Source organism: Cynocephalus volans, chromosome 15 (genome assembly GCF_027409185.1).
Source record: "Cynocephalus volans isolate mCynVol1 chromosome 15, mCynVol1.pri, whole genome shotgun sequence".
NCBI lineage: Eukaryota > Metazoa > Chordata > Mammalia > Dermoptera > Cynocephalidae > Cynocephalus > Cynocephalus volans.
The window spans coordinates 76,453,506-76,478,896 of NC_084474.1; positions in this window are offsets into that span (position 1 = coordinate 76,453,506).

A 25,391-nucleotide genomic window follows, 5' to 3' on the forward strand; every position below is an offset into this window, starting at 1 on the left:
GGTGTGGCCCCTTAGCATCCCGAGGAACACTGTACACACGGTAGGGGACAGTCATTTGCATTTAGCATGACTCTTCAGCTTCATTTTACCACCAACTAAGGGATTTGGAAGATTTTTAGAGCTCAGAGCTAGAGACAGTTTGGGAGCCACATAAGTTTTTTTTTTTTTTTTTTTTTTTGTCTTTTTCGTGACCGGCACTCAGCCAGTGAGCTCACCGGCCATTCCTATATAGGATCCGAACCCGCGGCGGGAGCGTCGCTGCGCTCCCAGCGCCGCTGCGCTCCCAGCGCCGCACTCTCCCGAGTGCACCACGGGCTCAGCCCACATAAGTTATTTATATGCTCATTATGTCTTGATCCGCAGACCTGTTTAGGCAGAATGAGACATATAAACAAAAATGTAGTTTTTAATCCCAGGAGTCTAATTGCAAGTCAAAACATCAGTCCTAGATGGGTTTTCAAGATGGCGGCAGCTGCGGCGGCTGGCGCGGAGTAGCTGAGGTGGAAAAGGTGGCCACTGGGCCTCAGGCAGCCGGGAAACTTGTGGACCTTCCTCTGGCCATCTCTTAAGGGAGGACTGCTGCTGCTGGCCGGTCGTGGGGGCTCAATGCCACTTTGCCCCCGGCAGGAGAGGCTGCCTCATTTACAGGCAACAGCTTTGAAGTGTGGAGCAGGAAAAGAACTGATTCTTAGCTGCAAAAGTGAGTCTCGAAACAGGGAACACGGCGCCAGGGCTGCTGTGGATGCAGCCAGGATCCCGGAGGCTGGGGCCGCACTGAAGGCGGCCAGCTGCCCTATTCAGGATTCGAGGTTTCAGGCCGGCATTAAAGAAGACTCCTGGGAGCGCCCAAGCGGCGCCGTGACTGAACAGCCCGAGGCGGCAGCGCCGAGAACACGGAAGGCAACAAACCAGAGACAGAGCGAGCGCCCGACCTGGCACAGCACTGTGAGTGATCCCTGGCACAGCTCTGTTCGGGGGGTGGATGCCCACGCGGCTCCTCGCCTGCACCACCAGGCCACTCACTGCCCCGGTGCTGCCTCCATTTTCCCAGGTGCGGGCAGCTCCGCCCTGCTCGGCCATCACTGAGCCCATTTGCTTGGCCTGGCGCGGGGCTTTCCGGACCCTGCGGGCCAACCTCCTCTCCCACTCCCTCCACGGTTCTCTGGCAGGGCTGGGGGTGTGGGGCGTCCCGACCAGTTTTGGGAGGGCTAGGAAGTACGGGCGGGCCGACTGTCACTCCACCACACCCTGGACTCCGCCCCGGTAAACTTCCTGTTACTGGGAGGCAGATACCATCTCTGCGACCACCAGTTTGGAAAAAAGCCTAACAAATTTCTGGTTGGGAATAGTGTGGTAGGAGAGTTCCCAGGTCCGCTTGAACCTGCCGGAGAGCAGGCCGCAGGCGGGCACTAGACTCGGTTTATACCGGGGGGATACAAAGGTGAACAAGACCCGAGAAAGATCTACACAGTGCTACAAAGGCACCCAGAGAGACCGGTCGTCTGTGCCTAGCAGAAACCTGGTAGACTTCCTGGGCGAGGCGGTGCTGAGCAGGGTCTTGAAGGCCCAGCTGATAGACGAGGGGTGCAGAAGACACGCCCCAACCCAGCACAGTGTGCACAGAGGGGGGAGACGTGCGGCCAGGGAGGCGGAGACTCGACAGAAACCATACACCCGGTGGGGTCGCCACTGCACGATCTAACAGCCTGGGCCAGAGCACACGGAACGGGGAGAAGTCCTGTACAGAAAGTGAAAGCTCAACAGAGATCACACACCCTGTGGTACGTGATCCACCAGCCCAGCAGAGTACAAGCTGACCAGAAAGGTGGATCCCCGGAGGAGCCCAAGACCCGAGGCAACCACACACACAAGACACTAGAGGCCAACTGAGCAGTCACGGCGGGAGCCATACCAAATTGGCAACCACAGCAACATCCTAGTTAGTCATTAGTCTTAAACCAGTGGACTGTGAAACCCCCTGCCACAATGAATAAACACCAAAAAAAAGACACCAGAAATACAAAAAATCAAGAAAGTACACCACCAAAAGTTAATAAATCTCATACTCTAGATCCTATAGAACAAGAAGCCCTTGAAATAACTGACAAGGAATTTCGAGTGATAATTCTAAGGAAACTGAATGAGATACAAGAAAACTCAGCTAGACATCATGATGAAATGAGGAAAAGTATACAGGATCTGAAAGAGGAAATATACAAGGAAATCAATGTCCTGAAAAAAAATGTAGCAGAACTTGCTGAACTGAAGAAGTTATTCAGCGAAATAAAAAACACAACGGAGAGTTTAACCAGCAGGCTTGTCGAAGTTGAAGAGAGAACCTCTGAACTTGAAGATGGGCTGTTTGAAATAACACAAGCAGACAAAAAGAAAGAAAAAAGAATCAAGGACATGGAAGAAAATCTGAGAGAGATATCAGACAACCTCAAGCGCTCAAATATCCGAGTCATGGGTATTCCAGAAGGGGAGGAAAATGGAGATTCCATTGAAAACATATTCAACAAAATAGGGGCAGAAAACTTCCCAGGTATAGGAAAAATCACAGATCTTCAGATCCAGGAAGCTCAACGATCTCCAAACGTATTCAACCCAAAAAGGCCTTCTCCAAGACATGTCATAGTCAAATTGGCAAAACTCAGAGACAAAGAGAGAATCTTAAAAGCTGCAAGAGAGAAGCGTCAAATCACCTATAAGGGAGCCCCAATCAGGTTAACATCAGACTTTTCATCACAAACCCTAAAAGCTAGAAAGGAATGGGATGATATTTTCAAAATACTAAAAGACAAAGATTGCCAGCCAAGAATACTCTACCCTGCAAGGCTATCCTTCCGAAATGAGGGGCAAATAGTATATTTCTCAGACAAACAAAAACTGCGGGAGTTCACTACCACAAGACCACCCTTACAAGAAATCCTCAAGGGAGTACTGGGTTTGGTTCCTGAAAAATAACTACCACTGCCATAAAAACCTAAGAAAAATCTAAACCCGCTAGTACAATAAAAATGGCATTCATGAAGAGAAAACAAGCTAACAAAAACACTATCTACAACCTAAGGAACCAACAAACAAAGAAACCAAACAGTAAATCAGAAAGCAAGGAACAAAAGACACCTAAGACAACCAAACAACCAATAAAATGCTAAGAATAAATCAACACCTTTCAATAACAACTCTTAATGTTAAAGGCTTAAATTCCCCAATTAAAAGACACAGACTGGCTGACTGGATCAAAAAGCAGGACCCAACTATATGCTGCCTACAAGAGACCCACCTCACCCATAAAGATTCACACAGACTAAGAGTGAAAGGATGGAAAAAGATTTACCATGCAAACAGAAAAGAAAAACGAGCTGGAGTGGCTATTCTTATATCTGACAAAATAGACTTTAAACTAAAAACCATAAAAAGAGACAATGAGGGACACTACTTAAGGATAAAAGGACTGATCCATCAAGAAGACATAACAATCATAAATATGTACGCACCCAATGTTGGAGCAGCCAGATTTATAAAACAAACTCTATTAGACCTAAAGAAGGAAATAGACACTAATACCATAATAGCAGGGGACCTGAACACTCCACTGTCAATATTAGACAGATCATCTAGGCAAAGAATCAGTAGAGAAACACAAGATCTAAACAATACTCTAGACCAATTGGAATTGGCAGATATCTACAGAACATTCCACCCAACAACCTCAGAATATTCATTCTTCTCATCAGCACATGGATCATTCTCCAAGATAGATCACATATTAGGTCACAAATCAAGTCTCAATAAATTCAAAAAAATTGGAATTATCCCATGTATCTTCTCAGACCACAATGGATTAAAACTAGAAATTAATAACAAACAAAACTCTGGAAACTATACAAACACATGGAAATTAAACAGCATTCTACTTAATGACATATGGGTCCAAGAAGAAATCAAGCAGGAAATCAAAAAGTTTATTGAAACTAATGAAAACAATGATACATCATACCAAAACCTGTGGGATACTGCAAAAGCAGTATTAAGGGGGAAATTTATTGCATTAAATGCTCACTTCAGAAGAATGGAAAGATGGCAAGTGAACAACCTAACACTTCACCTTAAAGAGCTAGAAAAACAAGAACAATCCAATCCTAAAGTTAGCAGACGGAAAGAAATCATTAAGATCAGAGCAGAACTGAATGAAATTGAAAACCAAAAAACAATTCAAAAGATCAACGAATCAAAAAGTTGGTTTTTTGAAAAGATAAATAAAATTGACAAACCATTAGCATGGCTAACAAAAAAAAGAAGAGAGAAGACTCAAATAACAAAAATTAGAAATGAAAAAGGCGATATTACAACTGATTCATCTGAAATACAAGGAATCATTCGAGACTACTATAAACAACTATACGCCAACAAATTTGAAAATCTGGAGGAAATGGATAAATTTCTGGACACACACAAGCTCCCAAAACTGAACCGTGAAGACGTAGAAAATTTGAACAGACCAATAACAATAAAGGAGATTGAAGCTGTTATCAGAAGGCTCCCAACAAAGAAAAGCCCAGGACCAGATGGATTCACAGCAGAATTTTACCAAACATTCAAAGAGGAATTGACACCGATTCTTTACAAACTATTCCAAAAGATTGAAACGGACGCAAATCTCCCAAACTCATTCTATGAAGCAAACATCATCCTGATACCAAAACCAGGTAAAGATATAACCAAGAAAGAAAACTACAGGCCGATATCCTTGATGAATATAGATGCAAAAATCCTCACTAAAATACTAGCAAACAGAATACAGCAACACATACGAAAAATTATTCATCACGATCAAGTGGGATTCATCCCAGGGATGCAAGGTTGGTTCAACATACGCAAATCAATAAATGTGATACACCATATTAATAAACTCAAACACAAGGACCATATGATCATCTCTATAGATGCTGAAAAAGCATTTGATAAAGTTCAGCACTCATTCATGACAAAGACCCTCTATAAGTTAGGTATAGAGGGAAAGTATCTCAACATAATTAAAGCCATATATGCCAAACCCACTGCCAATATCATCCTGAATGGGGAAAAGCTGAAAGCTTTTCCTTTAAGAACAGGCACTAGACAAGGATGCCCACTCTCACCACTCCTATTCAACATAGTGTTGGAAGTACTAGCCAGAGCAATCAGAGAAGAGAAGGAAATAAAGGGCATCCAGATTGGAAAAGATGAAGTCAAACTGTCCCTGTTTGCAGATGACATGATCCTATATATCGAACAGCCTAAAACCTCTACAAAAAAACTCTTGGAATTGATAAATGATTTCAGCACAGTAGCAGGATACAAAATCAACACACAAAAATCAGTAGCATTTCTTTTCTCCAATAGTGAACATGCAGAACGAGAAATCAAGAAAGCCTGCCCATTTACAATAGCCACCAAAAAAATAAAATACTTAGGAATTGAGTTAACCAAGGAGGTGAAAAATCTCTATAATGAGAACTACAAACCACTGCTGAGAGAAATTAGAGAGGATACAAGAAGATGGAAAGATATTCCATGCTCTTGGATTGGAAGAATCAACATAGTGAAAATGTCCATACTACCCAAAGTGATATACAAATTCAATGCAATCCCCATCAAAATTCCAAAGACATTTTTCTCAGAAATGGAAAAAACTATTCAGACATTTATATGGAACAATAAAAGACCACGAATAGCCAAAGCAATGCTCAGCAAAAAAAATAAAGCTGGAGGCATAACACTACCTGACTTTAAGCTATACTACAAAGCTATAATAACCAAAACAGTATGGTACTGGCATAAAAACAGACACACTGACCAATGGAATAGAATAGAGAACCCAGAAATCAACCCTCACACTTACTGCCATCTGATCTTTGACAAAGGCACCAAGCCTATTCACTGGGGAAGGGACTGCCTCTTCAGCAAGTGGTGCTGGGATAACTGGATATCGATATGCAGGAGAATGAAACTAGATCCATACCTCTCACCGTATACTAAAATCAACTCAAAATGGATTAAGGATTTAAATATACACCCTGAGACAATAAAACTTCTTAAAGAAAACATAGGGGAAACACTTCAGGAAATAGGACTGGGCACAGACTTCATGAATACGACCCCAAAAGCACGGGCAACCAAAGGAAAAATAAACAAATGGGATTATATCAAACTAAAAAGCTTCTGCACAGCAAAAGAAACAATTAAAAGAGTTAAAAGACAACCAACAGAGTGGGAGAAAATATTTGCAAAATATACATCTGACAAAGGGTTAATATCCAGAATATATAAGGAACTCAAACAACTTTACAAGAAGAAAACAAGCAACCCAATTAAAAAATGGGCAAAAGAGCTAAGTAGGCATTTCTCTAAGGAAGATATACAAATGGCCAACAGACATATGAAAAAATGCTCAACATCACTCAGCATCCGGGAAATGCAAATCAAAACCACATTGAGATACCATCTAACCCCAGTTAGGATGGCTAAAATCCAAAAGACTATGAACGATAAATGCTGGCGAGGCTGCCGAGAAAAAGGAACTCTCATACATTGTTGGTGGGACTGCAAAATGGTGCAGCCTCTATGGAAAATGGTATGGAGGCTCCTTAAACAATTGCAAATTGATCTACCATACGACCCAGCCATCCCACTGTTGGGAATATACCCAGAGGAATGGAAATCATCAAGTCGAAGGTATACCTGTTCCCCAATGTTCATCGCAGCACTCTTTACAATAGCCAAGAGTTGGAACCAGCCCAAATGCCCATCATCAGATGAGTGGATACGGAAAATGTGGTACATCTACACAATGGAATACTACTCAGCTATAAAAACGAATGAAATACTGCCATTTGCAACAACATGGATGGACCTTGAGAGAATTATATTAAGTGAAACAAGTCAGGCACAGAAAGAGAAATACCACATGTTCTCACTTATTGGTGGGAGCTAAAAATTAATATATAAATTCACACACACACATACACACATACACACACAAACCGGGGGGGGGGGGGGGAAGAAGATATAACAACCACAATTATTTGAAGTTGATACAACAAGCAAACAGAAAGGACATTGTTGGGGGGGAGGGGGGAGGGAGAAGGGAGGGAGGTTTTGGTGATGGGGAGCATTAATCAGCTACAATGTATATCGACAAAATAAAATTAAAAAAAAAAAAAAAAAAAAAAAAAAAAAAAAAAACATCAGTCCTAACAATGAGGAGGATAGAGGGGACTGAAAAAAGTGGAGAATATTCTCTGAACTCTACTATAGGTTCTCCCTCCACATAAGGAAAAAACATTTTCCTGACTCTTTAGGGTAAATATTTCCTTCTAATAATATGTATCAATGAGATCATTAAAAGCCTAGATATGAGTTAGAATCTTGACTCTACTACTTACGAGGTATGAGACCTATACAAGTTGTTGGACTTCTCTGAGTCCTTCTCTGAAGTTCAATTTCCTCATGGTTAATTAAGGATAACAGTAATACCTGCCTTGTAGGATGGCCATGAGGATTTAATGTGATGATATACTTAAAGTATTCAGCAAGTGCCTGGCACATAGATATCCTCAATTAATAGTGGCTATTACTACAACTATTATTATGTTTTCATTAGCATTATGGCCATTAATTACTGTATTACATTGTCTCTCAACCAAATAATTAGGAGATCACTATTCTTTAATTTAGCAAATATTGATTGATCACCTACTTTAGGGACAGTACGTGATGTAGACAGACAAAGTTTCCTAATAAAGTTTACATTCTGCTGTGCATGTGTGTGTGTATCGTATAACAAATATATATTTGGTCTTTTCCCTGGTCTGATTCCTACCTCCGAGCTCCTAAAACACTTGGGATTTCTGGAGTGATAGTTGTGTCTTTTGTAATTCATAAAATCCTTTTGACTTTACCTGGGTTTTTGCTAAACAGATGATTCCTGGGGGTAAGAGAGGAGGTGAGGATGGGTAGCAGGAGCTAGATAGCTTCAGGGTGGGGGCTGGTCACCAGGAAAACCAACAGCATCATTAGAGGGTTAGACCTTTCAGACCCAAGCCCCTAACTTCCAGGAAGGGGAGAAAGCTAGGGATGAGTTCAATCACCAATAACCAATGATTGAATCAATATACCTATATAAGGAAGCTTTCACTAAAGCTCTGAAACGAGGAAGCTAACAGAGTTCTCAGGTTGGTGAGCACATCAATATGCTGGGAGGGTGGTGCACCCAGAGTTCTGTGCTCCGCACACCCCCACACCCACCCACCACCAAACCTTGCCCTGTGCTTCTCTTTCATTTGGCTGTTCCTGAGTTGTGTCCTTAATAATAATCGAGTAATCATGAGTAAAGCACCTTCATGGATTCTGTGAGTCATTCTAGTGAAATATCAAACCTGAGGAGGAGGCCATGAGAACCCCCAAATTTGTAGCCAAATCAGACAGAAGTATGGGCAGACTAGGCAAACCAGTTGTGGCTGGTATTTGAAGAAGGGCATCTTTGTGGAACTGAACCCTTAACCTGTGGGGTCTGAGCTAACTCTGGGTAGTGTCAGAATTGAATTGAATTGTTGGACATCCAGTTGGCATCAGAGAAATGAACTGCTTGGTGTTTGGGAAAAAAAACTACTCTGTGTGTATGCATATTGGGAGGGGTAGTGACAAGAGAGACTAAACAGGAGATAGATAGTATCATTCCTAAGTCCTGTGAAGAAAATGATAGTGTGGCACAAATAAGAGTAATAGAGGTGGTGGCCACATTTGATAGGGTGGTTGGGGGAAGCCTCTCCATAGCATTGTGAAATATATATTTGATCTTCCTCCAGTTACATGGCGTACAATGCCTAAAATCCTTAGAATCTCCAAAGTGGCATCTTTTCGTATGCTAACGAGTTGACTGATGACTGGCAGCCCCTAGGTAGCTTCAGGATAGAGGCTGGTCACTGGAAAAACCAAGGTAGAGTTAGAGGGTTGGGACTTTCAGCCCCGCTCCCACTCTGGGAAAGAGATAAAGGTTAAGTTAATCGTCAGTGGCCAAGGATTTAATAAATATGCTTAAATAATGAAGTTTCCATAAAAACCAGAAAGGACTGAGTTCAGAGTGCTTCGGATAGCTGAACACGTAGAATTTCCTGGAGGGTGGCGCTTCCTGTGAGGGCATGGAAGCTCCGTGCCCTTCCCCCACACCTTGCCCCATGCATCTCTTCTTCTGTATCCTTTGTAATATCCTTTATAATAAACTGGTAAACATGAGTAAGTGTATCCCCAAGTTCTCTGAACCACTTTAGCAAATTAATCAAACTCAAGGAGGGGGTTATGGGAACCATGCTTTATGGTTCAGAAGCACAGACAAAGTAACCCAGGACTTGTGATGGGCATTGGAAGTGGAGCTCAGCTTTGTGGAACTGAGTCCTCAACCTGCATGCTGATATCTCCAGGTAGAGAGTGTTGGAACTGAATTGAATTAGAGGACACCCTGCTGGTATTGGTTGTGAAATTGATTGCTCGCTTGGTGTATGGGGAAAATAACCCACACATTTGGTCACAGAAGTCAAATGTCTTGATTGTTTTGGACCGAGGGTATAGAAGAAACTGAGTTTGTCTTTTTCCTCAATCACTCTTAGATGAAGAAATACTGTGCTAAGTGTAGTAAGTACATGGTTCACTGAAACCCTATGCTCTAAGCAGTATTTTCATTATTTTATACAAAAATATACTGGGGGAGAGTGAAATTAAGTAATTTGTCATGGCCTCCCAGCTAAAGACTGGCAGCATTAGAATTCTAAATCATTCTAGTTCATTCTAATTCATTCTAATTCATTCTCATTCATTCCCTACCCACCCCCCAACCCCCAAAATCCCTTATCTGTTTCAGTCTAGACCATGCTGTCCTATAGAACTTTCCACAAAGACCAAAATGTTCTGTATCTGTGTTGTCCAATACTGCATACGTGGCTACTGAATGCTTGAAATGTGGTTAAGGGAGCTAAGCTGATATTTTTATCCTATTTAGTTTTCATCATTTGAATTTAAATAGCCACAGGTAGCCAGTGGCTTCTATCTTGGACAGTGAAGGTCTGGGATTTCTCCCTTGTGTGACGACTCCCACCACTTGGGTCTCTTTTCCTGATGTGCGGGAGTGTTTAGGACTCTACCTCCTGTATGAGAAAGATGATGTCATCTGGCAGCAAACACACCTGTTAAAGATTAGCTATGTTAAACCCCCTGCAGGCCCATGTCACTCTAATTAGTCACTGCATCCCCAAAACGGATATTAATTCTCTGTCTTTATTTTATTTTATATTTTATATACATGATTTTCAGTGTTAAAAAAAATGGCAATGTTTCAGATATATCCAAATTTCAGAAGGTTATTAAATCAAAGGTGCAAGAGAGAGATGCTGATTGAGACCACATGGGCACTTTCTTAGAATAAATCCTAGAGAGAGGCGGTATGAAAGAAAGCCTCTGCCTTATCAAATGGCTACAACTTTAACTATGAAGAAGCAAATGGTACTATCAGGAAAACCTCTCACTAAAGCAACCATGGACGGTGTATTAGTCAGGGTTCTCCAGAGGGACAGAATCAATAAGATATGTTATAATTATATGAGAGGGATTTATTGGGGGAATTAGCTCACGTGACTGTGAAGAAAAGTTCCATGACAGGCTGTCTATAAACTGAATGCCAGTATCATGGCTCAGTCCAAATCCAAACACCTCAAAACCAGGGAAGCTGATGGTGTCCTTGGTGTAAGTCCTGGAACCCAACGGCTGAAGAGTCTCAAGCTCTGATGTCCACAGACAGGAGAGAAGAGTGTATCCCAGCTCCAGTGGATAGAGAGAGATTTATCTTTTTCCTCTGTCTTTTATTCTCTCCAGAACCCCAGCGGATTGGATGGTTCCCACCCACATTGAGGGTGGGTCTTTCCCACCCAGTCCACTCAGACTCTCATACTAATCTCTACTGGAAACACCCTCCTGGACACACCTAAAAAGATTGCTTTACCAGGTTTTTCAGCATTCCTTCATCTAACCAAGTTGGCACCTAGAATTAACCTTCACAGATGGGTTGACCTATCTTCCCATTTCTGGACCAGGTCTTAAAGCAAAGGCCAGCACTGCAAATAAGGAAACAATACCAGAATCCAAACTCCAGCTCTTCTCCCTTCTGCTTGCCTGACACTGAGTCCTGCTCTGTGGATACCATACAGTTCATGAAGGGGTTAAAAGTATGTGTTCTTGAGTTGCACAGACCTGAGTTTCAGATCCAGCACAGCCTCTCAAATTTGCTAAATGACTTGGGCAAATCATTTACCTCTCTGAGCCTGGGCCCCCACATATGTAAAATGGAGATAACAGGACCTGTTGCTTTAGCATTTGTTGAAGATTAAATGAGATAACCATTGTGAAGAACGTAGTACAGCATCTGATATTAATAGTGACTACGCAAGCAAGACAAGTGTTTTGATAATGCTGATAACTAAGAAATGATTATTTTTGTTGCTCCTTCTGGATTTTACTGAATATGAAAGAACAAATGCAAAGCACATAATTCACACAAGGTACATGTTTAAGTGCATCTTACTGAGTTCTCATGGCAACTCTGTAAAGTACAGTGTTCTTCCTAAGGATGGTAAAACTGAAACACAAGTTAAGATTTATACAAAGACACGACCAGGTCTGTCTAGTGCAAAATTCTCTCTCTCTTTCTCTCTTCCTCTCTCTATCTCTCTCTCTCCACCCTCCCACCCCCACCCCTTCCATTACCAATAATCCTTGATTCAGGTCTTCACTATTGTTATTTATTCGTTTAACCTTTCCCTAAAACACACCTTCTCTTCATGAATTTATTTTTCCTTTGTGTGGATTTTATGTCACAAGGCATATTTTTGGAAATTTATTCTTGTTCACTCTCTCTCTCTCCAATTTAGTCATCTTTTTCTAGGTCTTACCATTTCCTTGCATTAGGCTCTGTTAAAAGATGAACTTAGATACATTAAATTTTTAAGGGTTTATTTGAATAAACAGCAATTCACAAATTGGGCAGTGTCAAACCACAAGTGGTTTGGACGTCACCAAGGAGACTGAAGAGAAAACTTTTATAAGGTGTTGGAGAAAGCAAGACAAAGACGATATTTGATTGATTAAAGTGGAAAGTCCCTAGTTAGAGGTTAGTTGGCCGTTTCTGATTGGTAATGTCGGTAGTTAGACTTCAGCCAGTGGTTCCTGATGGGTTAAGCTTAAGTGTCTTTTCACTATTCACAGTGAGTTGGGTTTCGGTTTGCTTTTGTAGGACTGAAGGTGCTAGCACTTCTCAGCCTAATGGCCTCCCAGTTAATCATTTTAACAACTCCTCCTTGGTAGGTAAGGGAATAAAAAACTAAGGCTTCTCTTTCCTTTCTCTTTTCTTTTCCAACAGCTCATGCAGTGACTCTGCCCCCTGAAAAGTCCCACCAAGTATCTCTGGATTTTTCTAGCAGGTATGTCACATGTACTGAGGAGCATAATAGATGATTGATAGATAGATAGATAGATAGATAGATAGATAGATAGATAGATAGATAGATAGATGATTAATAGATGTCGGGCCTTAAAAACTAATGCCACCTTAAGTGACATTACAAGTGGCACCATTATGGGCCCACAAGGGCGCATTAACGTGGCAGCCTAAGATGGCGCCAGGAGGAAGTAGGGTGGGAGTGTCTGCGGGAACCTTGCCTTAGCCCTTATTGGCCAAATACACGCTTCCATGCTCGTGAACACTGTGTGATTGCAATAGCTAGGCATTGAGACAGGATGAATGCTCTTGTAACCTTTAAGCTGATTGGAGGATGTAAAAACCTTCCTTCCCCATTTGCCTTTAAAAGCAAGTGCTTGTGTGATAATAAACGGAACTGCTCGACAGAACCCCTGCCACGTCTGAGTGTCCTTTAACGGGCTGGTTGGGGCCGGCAGCTGTGCTCACCTCTCTTCACGGCTCTCTTCCCCCATCTCCTTCCAACAGGGACTGGAGGGAAAGAGGAATCTGGGCAATTTGCTCACCCACCAGAAGGAACACCAAGGGAGCGAGGCAAGGGCTGCTCGGGTCGGCTGGCAGGGGACCCAACAGAGTGGTGCCCCATGTAATAGATAGAGATAAAGCTCTCCTTCAATGTCTTATTTCCCTCTCTGTCCTGTACCATGGGTGCCACCAGTCAACCTGCCACCACCATCCTTTGAGCTTTGCATCAACTTCTAACAGGAACATCTGGATGCACCAGGCATGCCCAGCCCCTGCCATGGATGCCTAGGAGCCCTCAAGAGACCAAGCCTTACAGTGCTGTGTGGCGACATGTGGCTCATTTTCTCTGAGAAGCCCAACAGGGCTGCTTAGTGATTTGCAGCATCTCAATGAGAGAACGGCCCTTTGCTCTTACATACACTGCTAATCACATCTCCCTCTCCACTTTCATAGGATTTGATCATATATTTATGGGGGCCTGGCTTGGAAGACTAATCTCAGTGAAAAATACTACAACATACCATGAATTTTGCATCCACTCTAAGGAGCAAAGTCAACTGGTCCCCTAGGGTAAGTCTCCCAATTCCTCCCTAAGTTGTCTCATCAGTTCCTCAAGAAAAAGGGCCTTCCAGGAGACCCATACTTCAGTTATCCAAAAGAGCCCAGGTAAATTTCCCCTATGCTCAAGCTAAGGTACCCATTAAAAACTGCTAGGTAAGATCCAAAATTCATTTTTAAAACTAAACACATACAAGGAATTCTTAAGTTCATGAGAGAGAAGTACAATCTAACCCCCAATCAATCCAGCAAATTACATAGAGACTTCAGACTTCTTGCACCAGCAATGCACTTTTACATACATAGCCCACTCACAGCTTAATTCCTTTAGCCATATTTATGCAGTTCTGTCATCATAGAAAACACCTCTGGGCAAACTACTTTTTCTTAAAGTACATCAAAAATCATCATCATCATCACCTCCCACATCCTTTCAAAGACATCCCCAGTAGGCAGGTTTTTGTTGCCTGAAGTGGGAATGGATGGTTTTAAGTATCCTCAGCCTTCATTGTACACAATCTAAGCTCTTGGTGGATCAGTTTAGACCCCAAACACCTCCATAATAATAATAATGATAATAGTTCTATATAATACAACATAGTTTTTAAAACAATTGAGAGGGTATTATTGTGATTCTTATTTAGAGGATGAGAATACTGAGACTAGGGTTAGGTAATTTGCCCACAGCAAGCTGGAATGCACAACTGGGCATTTGCCATTTATTACCCAGCTCTTCTCTTTCACCTCCCACCCCCCTCCATCCTCTATTTAAATTACAGTTGCAGGTAACTTCTGGTCTCTACCTCTGGGGGATCTCTGGATTTTGTCCTTTTAGCCCTAGTTTTTCAATGTGAGTTTGCTAATCACTTATCCTAGGTGATTCAAAAGAAGTATAAGGCAGATTCTTACCCTCGCGAAGCTTTCACTCTAGTTGAGGGTATATGGCCAACATCGAGGAAACAAACTGAGAGCAATTGTTTACTGGCATCGGCAATGGGCCGGTAAGAATAGGTACCTAAAAAAAAAGAGAAGATCACTGCATGAAGGAGATGCTTTAAGACAATAAACACTTTGGAAATAATCTTTTCTGCTTTACCTGTCTTGTATCATGTAATCTTTCTAATAACCAAGTGAGGCAATTTTTTCTCCTCAATTTTCTAGAGAAGCCGTGGAAGGTTTTTACCAAAGAAATTGCCTTAGTATTAATCTGGGTTCTCCAGAGAAACAGAACCACTAGGACATATATAGATGTATAAGAGGAGACTTATGGGAATTGGCTCACAAGGTCATGGAGACAGAGTAGTCCCACCATGCACCATCTTCAAGGTGGAGACCCAGGAAAGCTGAAGGTGTAGTTCAACCTGAGTCTGAAGGCCTGAGAACCAGGAGCTCCAGTGTTCAAGGGCAGAATATGGAGCTCAAGAAGAGAGAGAGATATTGCACTTCCTCGGTTTCTTTATTCTATTTGGGCTCTCAACAGATTGTACGATGCCTGCCCACATTGGTGAAGGTGGGTCTTCTTTACTAGGTCTACTGGTTCTAACGCTAACCTCTTCCAGAAATACCTTCACAGACACACCCAGAAGAATTGTTTTACCAGCTATCTGGGCACCCCTTAGCCCAGTGAAGTTGACACATAAAATTAACCATTACACCATTTGAATAATGTTGAAGGGATGAGTAGATATTCTTGGAGTGGGTTATGGGGAAGACATCTCTGGAGGGTAAGGGAAAATAAGCTGTGTAAAAGCTCAGGTGCAGAAGTTCATAAACCATTGTGTTTGGAGAAGAGCTGAAGATCCTGCAACTTCAGATTAGAGAGTACAAAGGAGACTGGCAGAAAATTAAGATAAGAAATCATAATAATTTTTTCTACTTCCTTGGAACTACAAGTACGTAGAAAAGTTTACGGAAAGATTTGTATTATCTTTCAATTCTACTTTCTGGAAATACCGTGTATTGTACATGTATCAGTTTCTTCTTTCAAAGATGACACCACAACATTTACTGCACACATTAAATATCAATATGCAAAAGCCAGAAAACTGTAAGGAAAAGACTAAAATGTACTTACAAAATAACCCATTGTAAATAAAATATTTGCCATATATGCACACACATGAAAGAGATTAATATCTATAATAAAGTGTTTCCCACACAAATACAAGCAAAAGATATACAGAGGTAATTCACAGATGCACCCAAAGCCATATAACGCATTAAAAGATGATCAGCCTTACTGATAATCATAGAAATTTGAGTTAAAAGAATTAGAAATCAATTTCACCTAATCAATTGACCCAAAAAAAAGATTGTTAATATACAAGTTTTATGTTAGTAAGTGTTGTGCAGAAATGATCACTTTCATTTATTTTTGATGAAAATATAAACTCAGTTAATATTCTGGAAGGGCATTTGACATTATTCATCGAACTTACAAAGTACATCCTCTTAGATGAGTAATTCAACTCTAACGAATCTGTAAAATCTCCTCTACCAAAATAATTGCATTTGGACACAAAGTTGTATTTACAAGGATGTTCACTGCAGCATTATCTATAATAACAAAAACATGGAAAAAACAAAAGTGTCTATCAAATCGTGTTACAGCCATGCTATGGAATATAATGTAGCCTTTAAAAGAAAGGGGCTTTTAAAATGAGGAACATTTATATATATTGTCATGGACACCTCTCCACAATTAGTGCTAAATGAAAAAAGCTAATGAAAAGTATCATAGTACTATTCCATTTATGTTTTCTACAAAAGTGAATATGTGCATTTGTACATATTAGGCACCAAAACAAATAAAAAGAAGTGTGGAAAGATAGGTGACGAAAAAGGGATTACTTCTGGGGAGGTAAATAGGGTGAGAGTGGTATAAAGAGAAGGAGTGGGGCAGAGAGGGGCAAGGAGGAGGGTGAAAACAAGACTTTATTTTCACTTCACATGCTTTGAATTTTCAATAATGAACATGTATTTATGGACATTGTGTTATTTTTTAAAATGAAAATAAATTTTTAACGTGCCACCATTCTTTTCACTATTAATTACCAAGACAGCTACATTGCCTGGATTGACCATCTTTCATTCTCATTTAGTCACCCCAGAGAAGCTCATCTAAGTACTTCCAGCTTCTTGAAGAATCAGATTCTCAAGAATCTTAAAATTAAAATTTATTTATTTAATAAATTTTATTTAAAATTAATTAAAATTTAAGTGCTAAAGGATCTTAAATGTCATCCAAGAAATTACTTTTTCAGTGTTCGAGGCTCCTCTTAAATAATCTGCAAACTGACCTTCCAACTTTTACTTGATCCTCCTCTAGTGACAGGGGTCATTGCTTCCGTGGCCTCCTATTTTATCTCCCAGCACCTGCACTAGAAAGACCTCCCTTGTATTAACCCAAAATGTGTCTGTATCCCTAATCCTATGTACTCCTCTGAACTCAGGCCTCTCTTCCTCCAGGAGAAGGAAGAAGGTACTTACCCTTGAATTAGAAAAACTTTCTTACTACTTAATGTTTGCCACAGCACTTACCATGCTGTATCCTCATTGTCTATCTACACACCTAGACTGTAAGATCTGGGCAGCAAGCACTTTCGTATTCCTAGTAAATTACATCAGTGTCAGGTTCATAGGAGGTTCTCAGGAAATAGTTGACAGGTATGAGGATAGATGGATGGATGGATGGGTAGACTTTTTAAGTTATTATTTATTATTTATTCTACTTATGCTTAGAATTCACTTCATCTACTAAACAAGCTGTAGTAAATGTTATTTTAATTATCTCCTTTTTAGCACTAAAAAACAAAACAGGCTCAAAGTGTTTTATTCATTCTAAATAAGGACCCATATTTAGCAAAGGTATGTCTGAGATCTGGATGGACAATTACAAAGCTAGTAGTTTTAGCCACTAGTGCTGTGAATTAATGAATGAGTGAGAGAATGAGTGAGTGAACCAACCTATCAACCAATTTCTTACAGAATCCCACTGTTTCAAAAACTCTTTTTGTACGTTGGAATTCTGTTAAAGCTTTCAGAAGAAAGACCAACCTGCATTCAATCAGTTCTAAAAAAAAAAGAAAAGAAAAGAAAAGAAAGAAAAAGCTGTCATCAACCAGTCACTATTTCTTATTTTTTCTAGGAGGTGGAAATATAAACAGGATTTATCTCCCTTTTTGAACTTGGGACAAATCTCGGATCTCACCTGTGAGTATTGCAGCGGAGGGTTCAGATTTACATAAACTTCATTTGAACTTCATTTGGGCTCCTCCCTTACTGTAGACAGCTTCACATTAAACTTTGTAACATAAGGAGAACATGCCATTTAAATTAAACAATTGGAGGAGGTTTGGGCATTTTCTAGCCTGGGTCAGCAAACCCCAAAGGCCTATAATTAGGCTTTCCCACTGTTTTTCTTAAATCATCAAAACCATGGATGAGAATAAAGCTTAATCAGATAGAGTGCCTACACTTCCTTCACGATATGGATCTACAATAGACACAAAATATCTTCAAGGATATTTTGAAAATATCTTCCAAATCTCCAGGGTTGGCCTAACAGTTTTTATCCTGGTCTGTTCCATCCTTATAACCAAACACATGATTCCAAGCACAAAAAATATAAGATAATTCTAATATTGCACAGATCCCAACTTGAGGAAAGTGGCTTTTTATTTTCTGATAGTGGTTTTTTAAAGAATGTTTCTGAAATATAAGAAAAGGAGAAATAGTTGACCAATTTCAAGCTTGCATTCTGTCTGATAGTGACACCGAAAGGTATGTTTGGGGCAAGCACTGAAAACTATAGTATGGAAAGTCACCTCAAAGACCTATACTTTCTCTATTAATCACCATTTTTCAGGCTATGTTCACATGGGGCATACACATCTGATTTTCTCTAGAATGTGTAGGTGTCTGATTTATCTAGTAGGAAACACGCAGGTGGGCTCTTAGTGCTTCTGGTTCTAGGCAATACTATAGAAGTCAGATTTTGTTTATGCCTCTTTTTCCTTATCTATGAGATGGAGCTTTAATAATGCCTAGATGACGATGAGGAAATGACTTCTCCAAGACCCTTCACTGTGGGTTTCCATGGCTTATATCTTGGTGGGAGCCATGGGACCTGTATCAGCTTCCCTATGGCCCCCCTACCCCTCTACCACATACACACCATCGAACCACACCAGCGAGTCAACCACAGTGTTATACTAGAAAGGAAAAAATCACCATGCTGGCACCCCTGTATAACTTAGTAGTAACATAACCACTAGGTGAAAGAGAGGGAAACAAGCTTCCCTCGTAACAAATTAGTTCTGCTGGTAACAAATTAGTTCTGCTGGTAAAGATTCAGTTTCTTCATGGCCAGAAAGAAAAAAGTTATTATATAACAAAGCACATGACCTAGCACCTAATAATTACAACATAGTATTGTCTCATGGGATCAGTTGAGACTTTTAACGATGTTGTATGATTATATAAAGTAGGTGTATGTTGTACAGACAAAGAAGCAGTCTCAGTATGTCTGAGTCGTTGAGTCTTTCACAAGCTCACTCAGTTAACAACTGGGAGAGCAATAACTCAGCTCTTGTCATTTCAAGCCCAGTACTTCTTCCCCAGTGCCAAAAGTCTGCCCCCCTCCCCTCAGTCATGAGATAATCTGATCACGGTGCTATCCACCAAAGGGAGACTCTGGAATCATCCCCACCTGCCAGGGCTGGCTTTGGAAAAGTTCTCAAGAAAATCAAGTTTGACTTTGGGGGCTGTAGTACATCTACTCTGTGTTGTTTTCCCGTTCTCCCAGCTCTCATTTTTGAAATGAAAAAATTGAGACATACAAATAGTAACTTTCTGTAGATCTCAAAGTTTGTATATTCCTAAACTGAATATCTAATCCATGCCTGTCTTACTTTATGCCACGCTGAACAAACTGTAGTGGTAAAGAACACTGGACTTGGAATCAGAGGAGCCTATTTCAATTTCTGGTTTCACCATCTACAAATTGAATGAACTTAAACCCTGAGAAGCCTCAGTATCATAATGTGTTATAGTTATTAATTGGGATGATGTATACAATATAGTACTTGAAATAAAAGTAGCTAGGTTGTCATTGTAATACATCAAACTGCTTAAAAGGAATGTACTATGGACCATGGGATTTAAGGCACCAGATTCGAGAAGAATCTGAGGGGTCCTCTCAAAACACCAAAATTCACATCACATAGGTAGGTATCTTTTCTGTAACGAGCACAGTCAGGGACAGACCTATAAGCAGGTCTCCAGGTCCATGAAGCCACTGCCAACTCCTGTCCTAGAGCCCAGCTCCCTTCCAGCTGTGGCAGCCCAGTGATTTCCCCCATCCTGAAGTCACTGCTGTGGAAAATTTGGGTAGGCAGCGAGAGTTGGGGGGATAAGCATGGTCATGCAGAACAGACCTTTCCCTCCTATCTCTCCAGACTTGAAGATGAAAGCTTCCCTCTGACCAGGATTAATAGTAGTGATCATAACTATTCATGGGTGGCTTTATAACATGAGATACACAAAGACATTCTCTGTCACAATGCAAGAGGTCTCAAGGGGAAGGCTGTGGCCCCCCTCCCATCTTCAGAGTCCTAAGCGTGTTCTCCAAAGTAAGGATCTAAGAATAGGAAAAGAGTTTCTTATGATCGCATGCTCTTCCTGCCTTCTTGTTATCTCAAGGCAACTGATGCTGATTTATAATACAAGGAAAGCCATGCCATGGTCTCCAACCAGCCTGGGGTGGAAATGATATCGACGCTCATAGGACAGATTTGGTGTGAATCCCAGTCTGTGTTAAATTGTGTAAGTAGTTTCAGCTCTTCAAGCCTCAGGCTTTATCTAGTATAATTTACAGTAAAAAATGTACGATATTTTTTTTCTTTTGTGGGGAGTGGTGGTGGCTGGCCAGTATGAGGATCAGGGTAACTGTGGATCCAAACTCTTGAACTTGGTGTAATAATACCACACTCTAACCAACTGAGCTAAATGGCCAGCCCATGCACTATAGTTATTTCTATCCATTGTTTTTATCTGTCTATTTTTATCTGTACTAAAAAGGACACATTGCTCAAAATTAGTCTACTATGTCTATTAGAGTATCTCCTATATTTCCTTTGTGCCGCAAGATCCACTCTCCACCCTTCTACTCTGTGCCCCAGAAAGTCTTCTATAATCTGTATCAACATGTTTTCTTGCCCTTTATTTTCCAGTTTTGTTCATCCAAAGTTGGAGTGGGGGGACCATATCAGAGACGGCAGAGAATGAGATCAGTGTGTCTAGTCTCCCAACAACCCCCTGCTAGGCTACTGTGGGTTAGCCATGTCCTTTGATCAAAAGCCACAACTCCTACCAGGCGCTGCTTTCCTACATCTCTCTCTCCCATCTCCCTTTCCATCCTGGGGGTGGGAATGCTTTCACATTCTTGTTGCCCTAAGATACTGCAATATGCCTTGTCAGTTTCCTTAAACCCTGTCTACATCTTTACCAACAGTCTCTGTATTCAACTCTCCTCAATTTCCCAATTTGAGTGAGCTATCAATTTTTCTATGGGTGCCTTTGTGTATATATTCATTAACTGCCTAATTAGAAGAATGGAGTACTCCAGCTAGCTATGTCCAGGATATAGAAGCAGAGAATGAATAATTAATTTCTGTCTTTTTTTACTTATTATTCCTCTCCTCTAAGTCCCTACCCCAATGGTTCCTTTCAGTCACAGTGGTCAACCTTCTGTCCCTTAATCATAGCCCAGACACTTAACTTTTGTTCAACTTTTGGATAAGCTTTTGTTAACTTTAGCCTAAAATGTCACTTAACTTTTTTGCAGTTGAATTATCTGTTGAATTTCCTTTTCCTTCTTTTCAGAATGGCCTTTCTACTTCCTCCTACCTGAGATTGGCTACACTATCCCTTCCTCCTTGTTAACAAGCCCCCAGTTTCATGCTAGCATGAGGCACGGATGTACTCAGGGAGGATGGTTCCAGCCCCAAGGATGGGTCATGTCTGGCCCTGTCCAGTCATACATTGTAATCCTTTTCCTCTTGGTGAGTGAGTGATTAAGGGTGGCAGCCATGTTTTCATGACAAATGCAGGGAAATCTGCAGGGGAGGCAGGATGCTAAGAGAGATTTTACTTTTTAAGAGAAAGATACAATAGAGAAACATTCTCTTCCTTCCCTCTTTTCTTCCCTACTTTGATGTTGTTATTTGAGGATATGACATTTGGAATTTAGTCAGCCATCTTTTTATCGAGAGGGAAGTCAAGAGAATCAGAGGGAAGCTGACCTCGAGTCTTGACCCCACTGAGCTTCTGAATTAGCTACCTTCAAACTCACTCCTCCATATTTCTTGTTAAACAGATAATAAACCCCTTTACATGAACCACTTGCTTTAGTCAGTTCAGGCTGACATATAACAGAATACCATAGACTGGATGGTTTAAACAACAGATATTTATTTCTCATAGTTCTGGAGACTGGGAAGTCCAAGATCGATGCACCACAAATCCAATGTCTGTTGAAAAAATTATTCCTGGTTTTCAGAAGGACATTTTCTCACTGTGTCCTCACTTGGTGGACAGCAGAGAGAGGAAGCAAGCTCTTTCAAAACTCTTATAAAAGCACATCCCATCATGAGGGCTCCACTCTCATGATCTAATTACCTCCCAAAGGCTCCTCTCCTAATACCATCAAGTTGGGGATTAGGGTTTCAACATTTGAATTTTGGAGGCACACAAACATTCAATCCATAGCACCACTTTCATTTGGATATTCTGTTACTCGTAGCTAAAAGAATACTAAATGAATCACTACCAAAGGCTAGTTGTAGTCCCACTATGCAGGCAGCTCTGTAAGATGTCAAGTATCTTGAAATCCCTAAGAAAAAGAATGGAGCTAGAACGCCCATGAGGGTTTCTTTCTTTGCTAAGCCCAGGATCCTACACAGGTAAGTCTCTGGCTTCCTAATCCAATTGGTGTCTTCAAACCTTCTCTCTTTCCTTTTGGAAAAGTACAGATAAGACAATTCTGCTCTGCAAATATTAACATCACAGACCAAAATCAGGGGGCAGCAGTAGTTTCATGTTATTTTATCCAGACCTAGCAAATAGAAGTTGTTAAATAACAATTTGATGGATAAACAAATACATTCCATGTATTTTTGCGTTGAAGGAACTCATCACAATGAATAAGATTACATTTGACAGCCAATGGCAGAACAAATAACAGTCACTTAAACAAAGTGAAAATGTATTTCCTTCTCATGTGAATGAAGGCAAGTGTGGAGCCTCCTTGGTCATCAGGCCCTTCTAAGCTCCTTCTGTCCCATTACTCTACTATCTTCAACATGTGTTTTCCCCAGGTGCTCTAAGATTTTTGCTCCAGTTTCAGCCATCATATCTGAATTTTAACTAGCAGGAAAGAAAGAGGAATGGGCACAACTTGTCCTTGTAAGAATACTTCATATACTTGCAAATCCACTGATCAGAGCTATACTCCATCAGACAGAACTCAATCCAAAGGCTTCAACTTGGTGCTCAGTATTCTCTGTTCCACACCACATCCAACTCCACCCTTTTCTACACTGTTTTGTGTTTTGGGGGATTTACTTGAATGGACTCCCTGGCCATCTGGCTTCTACTAACTGCAGCCAACGAAAGACACACTCAGGAGATAAGAAGGTGGAAGAAAGTGAGGTTGGGATATCTATTTCTCCAGTCTGTTCCTTTCCGAGTTGCTATCTAATGCATGATTGGGAGTGATCAACTTCAGGTGGCAAACAATAAAAGCTGTGTTGTCTGTAGAGAACTTAAAAGCAATTAAAAAAAAAAAAAACTAAATGTCAACCTGTGGAGTATACTAACATTTATATAGCAAATGTATTTCACAGGGCCTAGTTTCCAAAGCCCTGTAGTTTCAGGTTTAGCCTAACTTCTCAAAATTACATATAGAAATGTTAACCTTGCAAAAGACAGGAAACTTTCCCCAGGCTAAAGTCTCTGTTGAAACACAGCAAAATTGCTGGCTCAAACGGTAGATGTTCTTGGTGCAGGTTAACCTTACTTAATTGTTATGTAAATGAACTAAGGAAATTATTGTAGGGGAAGAAAATGTTTGCTAAGAACAAGCTTTTGTTGGTGGATTGACTTAACCTTTTGCAAACTGCATTATGGAATCTCACTTTGTTATTTCACTGATGTTACCTGTTTCTATTGTTAAAATATATAGTTAGCCATAACCCCACCTATGTTCCTTTTCTGTAACTTTCTGGTCTGGAGAATAAATACTGAGATAGAACCCCAGTTCACTGTTAATTTCCCAAAGGAGGAATGCCTCTCTCTTGAGGGTTCCAGGAAGTTAACCCCTTCAGGGTGTCTCCCTGCTCAGAGGAAATAGGCTTTGAGTAATCCTTTGTGTCTCTGTCACTCAGGGGAGAGAAGTGACAAATCCATGTGAGGCAAAGCAACATCAACCAATCTTTTATTATTACCATGCAGGCAATTCTAAACAATGTCAATGATCAAATACTCCTCTTGCCAGGGACAAATCACTTCCACCACCATTCCTTCCCCATGGCAGCCACCGCCTCTCACAAGGGGCACAGCCCCTGTTAATCATCCTCCTCCATGCAGTGACTCTGAAGTTTCGATAACCACTTCTTCCCCTTCCCCATCAGGCCAAGGGGTGGGAAGAGAGCTGTTCCACTCTCTGCATTCACTCTTCTGGGCTTCTAAAATTCCTGCACACACCTTTGTAAATAGTCACTTTATTAAACTCTGTTCAATTATCCAGTTTGAGTGTGTCATGCATTCTTTCCTGGCACCCTGGCTGATACCACCCTGCAGCAAGGGAGTCTTTATTCTGCAGTGGTCATGAACCACAATAAAATTTAGAGGTTCTATTACTGAGAAAAAAGGACAAACTAGATATTTGGAGAAAATCCGTCTCTGCCACCCTCAATAAACACTTTTTTTTTCCCTTATTTGAACTTGTAAATCACACACCTACCAAATAAAAACACTCTTCTGATGGTTCCCGAAGCTTTTGTTCCTCTAACAACTTTTGCTACTTCCGTCTAAGGAAATTTTCAAAGAAACCATCTAAATGGGTGCAGTTGAACCACATATGCACTCCTGGCCCTAAAGCTGAGTAGAGGGAATTTGATTCCATCTTGATCCCCATTCAGAGGTGCCCTTCAGTAGAGGCTGTATTTGCAACATTGACTCTCTGGTCTATCCAAATGGAATTCTGACCAATTAGAACAGACACTGTCTGCTGTGCCATTCCAGTGCATACCTGCTGGATAGCTCCCCTCTCCCCAGGAGAGCTGAAGGGAATATAAGTTTGTCCTAATCCCTGCACCCACAAACTCTGTTTTTTGAAATCAGACATGTCTACACCAGCCCATCCTTGGCTCCTGGGCTGGATCAGTGTTCTCATAGGAGAGTCAACTTGACAGCTCCTATTTCTTAACCCCAAACTCCAGCCAGCACATATTTTTAGCTTGCCATTATCCACACAGCCACTTCCCTATAGTACTGGTTTTATTAAGGTGAAGACAATGTTTCAAGGCAATAAAATGGCCTAGGATGGGCAATTAATTGGATAACTTTTATTTGCCTCCCCACTCCCCAGGTAAAATATCTAGTAAATTTGGATTTCATTGTCTGGCTGCAAGATTCTGCCCTAGATGAGCTTATGAAAGGATTCTCCACAAAACGATGAGATATGCTTTTAAAAGCTATGTGTTCCTCTCCTGGCAGTCAGCAGACAGGCCCCTATTGT